The sequence below is a fragment of the Panulirus ornatus genome, chromosome 9 (assembly GCF_036320965.1).
Source record: "Panulirus ornatus isolate Po-2019 chromosome 9, ASM3632096v1, whole genome shotgun sequence".
NCBI lineage: Eukaryota > Metazoa > Arthropoda > Malacostraca > Decapoda > Palinuridae > Panulirus > Panulirus ornatus.
The window spans coordinates 53,027,422-53,033,421 of record NC_092232.1 but is presented as its reverse complement, the minus strand read 5'-3'; the positions used below and the strand labels follow the sequence as shown (position 1 = coordinate 53,033,421).

Sequence of the window (6,000 nt, the reverse complement as noted above, 5' to 3'; positions counted from 1 at the left end):
AGTGAAATCTTATATATATCTTCGGGGTCAAATGGATTGTTCTGTGAGAATTTCTCGGTGTTTGTTCTTCGCTTTTGAGCTTCTGCTCGTCTTTCCCTGTTATTTTTTTGGTTGTATCTCACTCACTGTAAAGAAAGATGACTTTGCGAAGAATGAAGTCATAATACGTTAATTAGTGTACTGTGTGGTGTACCTCAGCATCCAGGCGCAATCTTATGTAGTACTTGGCAACTCTGAGCCGGCATCGGGGCCCTTCGCTTGTTCAGCCGCCAGTTGTTGTTGACTAGTGGTCGAGGTGAGGTGTGCTCGCTCCACTCTGTCGAGTTTCGTACTTGGAAAGTTCGCTGAGGAGTTTTACTCTCGTTTTACTGGATCTTTTGCTCGTGACTTTGTTAGTTAGTGATACAGTGCTAATCATTGTAAAGTTCAGAGGAGTTTAAAGCCGGTAAAACTGTAAGAAAAAAAAAAGAGTTGTTTTCCGCCGTGAGAGAGAGAGAGAGAGAGATCGGCGTGTACGGGAGTTGTGGGATGTTCACCTCCACCAAGCAGCAAGAGTAGATTACACCTGGTCCAATAAATTCTACATCGTAAGGTAAGCAAGGTAGTTACGCGGTTTTTTCAAGTGGGATGATTCGTCTTGCTGCGGAAATGATTTCCACAAAACTTTGCTAGCTTTCCTCGATCGTTGTGGAACACAGTGTGTGGTTCCGTCAGTGTAGTAAGTAATATTGCAGCAAACCAACCTGGGTCCCGCACAGGTTTCTCTCAAGGTAAACTTGGTCACCCTTCTTATCGCCTGTTAAGGAGAGCATATTTCACCGTTTATGAGCTGGGTAGGAAGGTGTTGGCAGTGCAAGTGCTGCATTGTTGTGCTGTCATGTGTGGATTTTGCCAAGGACAAGGCCAGTAAGCAAGGCCACATCAAGGAGCGCCAGTGGTGATGGTAGTGGCTCTGCAGTGTGTTAGTGGTGACTGCCCTCAGGTTACATCTGTTGTACCCTGTTTATCACCACTGGGGAATTTTGTGTTGGTGTATGAAGCCATAAAAAAGATATAAATGGCAGGTACCTGACATAAGACGGTCATTTAAGATACTCCCTGAGAACAAGCGCAAGGACGCTGTTTTCTTGCTTGGAATTGCTCTTATTCGGGTTTCAGTACCAGAAATTAAGCTATCTGTACTGTTTCTTATGGAGAGTAGCAGCGAGATGATTACTAGCTTGGGATCGTATATAAAGAAGCTGTATATGATTTCTTCAAGTTTTGTTTGCAGGAATTAATGGGTTGTATAAAGGCATTTTTTTCTTTTTTTATGTGTCTGTATCAAGTATGACAAGACTTTACCATGACCCGGACACATGAACGTTACTTTCTTTTGGATTACTTTTGTTGCAGCTTAACATACAATGTAAAATCAATGTTGCAGAGTTGTAGACCCGTAAATTACACTTAGCCAGCCCACAGCCTTGTACTTAGGTAGAGGCAGGAGCAGTCATTATCGAAGTTATGCCTTTGGATATGAGCCTCTAGTCTTTATTTTCTCTCCAAGACTTTATTGTTCAGTAAATGTGATAGGGTGTAATACGTATAGTCCCATGGCCTCCGACTTTCTTGACGGGTAGGTAATCCAAAGTTACCATTTCATTTTCAACGAAATTTAGCGCCTTATCTTTGTTCCTCCACCTCACACAGTTAGAAGTTAAGAATCGAAGTTGCTGTCTTCAACTTTTGAAAAGAGAAAAAAAATACCTTCAACTGTGCCATTTGTTTTATTGATATATAATTTGGAAGGTAAGGACATTTGTAACTAGTTAAGACTTCTTATGTATATATAATGTAAGAGATTGGTAAGGAGAGTGCATATTTTTTGCATCCTGTCAGGGTTCTGAGAATTCCAAGCCAAGATTGCCTTGTGGGATTCCCTGGTTCACTGGAACGGATCTCTCCCAGCGGCGTTTGAGGTCCAGCATCCACAAAGTTTTCAACGTGCCAAGCAGCTTCGAAAAGTGAAGACGAATGATTTGGTGTCTAAAGAACCAGTGATGATTAGATTTCATTCATCGAAACTTCATCTTTTACCTTTTGTTTCCAGTTTTTACAGTGGAACGTGTGTATGTACCATTACTTAGTACTTGGTTCGGGCCGTGAATAACTTGCAGTTTCCTTGCGTCGACTCTGGAGGTTTTCTACCTCCATAGTTAAGAGCTGAGCCCAGCCTGCTAAGTCATTGGTCGACCAGGCTGTTGTTGGAGGCCGCGGCTCCCATCCCCACGGAACCATCGCAGCCAGGGTGGTATTTTCCACTCTTGTGAATGATTATATTATCCGGGGTTTTCTGTAGTTTCTCCACCCCATAATGCTTCTGACGGATGAAGACAGTGTGTTGAACAGTGTTGGTTCCCTGGAACTGTTATGAATCAGGAATGACGAGATCTAGGCAAGCTCTGGCTGCAGGGGGTTATTATTTGATAATGAATTTGCCTGCACGCAATCAGGTTGACACAACATTTGCAGTTTTTCTTTTTCCAAAAGCTGCATGATTCCTTTTTATATTTTTTTTCAGTGGGGCTTTGAATAACATTGATCATGTGTAGTGATGCTTTAAATGGTATGACTGAGAAAGTATAACATTCGTTTTTGATATACAGAACGTACAGGTGTCAGTCTGAAGCCTTCATCTGTTTTATGTTATGAGGAAGTGTTGGAAACAGTGAATGGGTCGGCCCTGGACTTGAGAAATGAACTAGCTTGCCTTTTCTGGTTATGCAGGTCTACAGACTGCAACATCCAACAGTCCGGTGTGCCAGCTGCTCGCTAAGGAAGCCTGGTGGCATTTTGTTACGGGATGGAGATAGATAATTTAATTGTTTGTCGACATACAATAAGGAATGATGCTTAGCCATATTTGAAACTTCTGTACAAGATTATAAATGCTTCTTTAAGAGAATATGACAAGGCAGTTTAGATGCCGAAACAGGTTATCAGTGTACATGTTTTTGTCTTTTGTAACTCCAGTAGAACCAAAGCACAGAAAATCTGATCAACTTCTGGATAAGTTTGGCATAACAAAACTAAAATTGCAGTTTTCTCTGGTATTCTTTGTACCATGAGTATGCCTTGCATCGATTTTTGAGGCTCTGCCTCTTAGAAGACAGTTTAGAACCAAACACCACTGGTGTTAATATGACCGTCTAGGTTGTTTGATAGTTTCGAATCAAACAGCCCTGTTGTTTTAACATGACCATCTAGGCTGTTTGACAGTGGCTCGTACAACAAGCATACTTGCCCTCCACATCCTGCTGTAGATTGGACCCCAGTGGTCTGTTTACATGGCGAATTCCTTTTGTGACCATTGATGGGTCTTACGTGGATGGTCCAAAAATGTTTCTGACCATTTAAGGTCAAAGGGCGAACATTGTTGGGCTTTGTATGTTTAGTTACTTATTTTATTTGTATCAAGATCTGATTTTGTAGTATTCTATATCAGCCATGCCAGTGTTTTATATTTTCTGATAGGTTAGGGGCCGTACTTTCAATTTTTTTTTTTTCCCCAGTATATGTTGGTGTATATCTACGGTCATCACACGAAAAGTTAGAGTTTGATGGTTCCCAGCACTTATGACTGATAGCATGGTAGAAAGGATTTCAGGTAGTGACAGATGACTGGGCCATAACGAGGTTGTTTATGGTAGTTAAAGATAAAAGAAAACTCATAGTTCTTTGTGTTAAGAGGAGAAAGACATTCCGAAGTTTCAAAGATATAAACTTTTCATGTAACTAAGGAGGCGCAAATAATATCACTCATGGATTTTAAGGGAAATATATTTTAAGTCCTGAGACGTATTTATGGTGCTGCTTTCAACTACAAATTGGTAAATCATTCCACATGTTCACGATGCTGGTGAAGAAAATTCTCGGTCCTATTTGAAAGGTAATGTTACCTTAATGTAGTCTAGAGGATGCAAGATCCTCAGCTTTGCTTCTCCCGTCTCCAGGTCTTGAAAACCCAGAGGACATTCATAAAGTAAGTGGTGTTTGCTCTTATAGTGCTCTCTGAGGGGGAGGTTGTGTGACACATTTACTCTTGTCTTTCCTCATTCTTTTTGGTGATTAATGATGTGTTTCTGACCAGTAATCCTCTAAGTTTTATTTCTTCGTTTTCCACATAAGAACAGTGGAACTAGCTTATCTTCAGTGGTGCAATGAAAGGCTTTGGTATATGTCGAAATGCTATGTACAAGGGGAGGTTTTTTTTTTTTTTTCAGGCCTGTTCAGTGTCGTATGGAGTGGCGATACGAAGCGGTCAGTCGTGGCTGAGTGCCAGTGTACGTTCTTTCGTACCTAACATACTCTTAGGAAATTATTTTGGGGTCTTTTCATTTTTGGTTCAGTTGAGTTACTGTAAATACGATGTGCCGTAAACGTTGATAAAAGCGATCTGTACGCGCATCGGGGACGACACACCACTAGGAGAATGTACTGGCTAAGTCTCTTCGTGCATTCTGTACCTCAACAGCCAAACTGTGAAGAATGCAGACGCCTTAGGGCTTTGGCCTTAAACTGTCAAGAGTGATCAGCTTAGCCTTAAGTTGAGCCTTATAGGGATGGGCCCTTAGAACATGTGTTAGGTAAGGTAACAGAAAATGGAAGCTGGATTTAAAATGAATTAGGATATCGCTGAAAAGCTGCTTTAGGTGGCAGTGTTGACTAGTTTTGACTTCCTTTTGCATGTATGATGTATTATTGTTGTTGCATAGGATTGCTGATGCTGTTTTTGTCTTTAGTATTTGTTTATGTATCAGGTATATTACGTAAGTCGGTTCAAAAGCTTTGTTTTGTCTTCGACTCACGCAGCCCAGTCTGCGACGAAGCTCCCTCGGAGAGTGCCTTGGAGGAAGCCATTCTGTTTGTTTTTTTTAAAGAAAAAAGGCAAGGACTCCTTTTACGGTATCCCATATCTATGCCAGATATAAGAATGAAAAGGATCAAAGGAAAGGGTTCAGATCCTTTGTCACAGTTTGCCTGGAGGAGCTACAAATCCCCCAACGAAGTCCGAGGTGTTTGGTAGGAAGGTGTTCAATCCACCATCCTCCTGTGCCTGTTATTGCTTTTGTTCTTATGTTACGCTTGATGATTATTGAAGTAATTATAATGTTTTGCAACGAATGAGCGCTTAGCAAGGTTTGAAAGGTTATGTCAGATGGCAGCATCGTTAAATGTTTTCTTTTTTCCAAAAATTGGTTCTATGTTAGCTGGAGCTCTTTACGTGGCCCCCATTGAGCCGTTTTTGTAGTTGGAGGCCATGACCAAACTGCTTGTTTGAGGGCAGGGGCTCGGGATTTCGAAACTACATTATACCTCATTTTTAGGAAGTATGAAGACGGCGGAGCACAGAAAATCATGAAATTCCATGTATATATATATATATATATATATATATATATATATATATATATATATATATATATATATATATATTATCCCAGGAGATAGGGGAGAGAGAATACTTCCCACGTATTCCTTGCGTGTCGTAGAAGGCAACTAAAAGGGGAGGGAGCGGGGGGGCTGGAAATCCTCCCCACTCGTTTGAATTTTTCAAAACAAGGAACAGAGAAGGGGCTATATATATATATATATATATATATATATATATATATATATATATATATATATATATATATATATATTTGTGAGGATATGAATAGTTTCCATAATTTCCTTACTCTGATATCTGGTCACTTATACTGTGAATTACGTACAACACTTATACGTTGAATTATGTACAAGTCTGTGTCTAGCGCGGGTGTATATAAAGAAAACGAATTCAATGCGTTTTGTAAGATGGCATTTAAAAGTCTATTTGTAAAGAATGTAATGACTATATCAGTGGGAGGAAGAGGTTGTATAACCTGTCGGAGTGGACGCAGATATTTTGCCTCAAGAGTTTGTTTACAAGGACAGGAAATGAACCGTTGACGATATATAGAGTTGGTGAGATGA

General features: G+C 40.4%; 1 protein-coding gene across 1 annotated transcript in view; it reads left to right on the top strand.

Moving 5' to 3' along the window:
- The first annotated feature begins 277 nt into the window (after nt 1-277).
- The window catches only part of LOC139750068 (fat-like cadherin-related tumor suppressor homolog), a 791,324-nt gene continuing 785,601 nt past the window's right edge, over nt 278-6,000 (top strand). Inside the window, 1 exon segment of the mRNA XM_071664403.1 lies at nt 278-592. The gene's annotated coding sequence lies outside the window, so the exon portion shown is untranslated.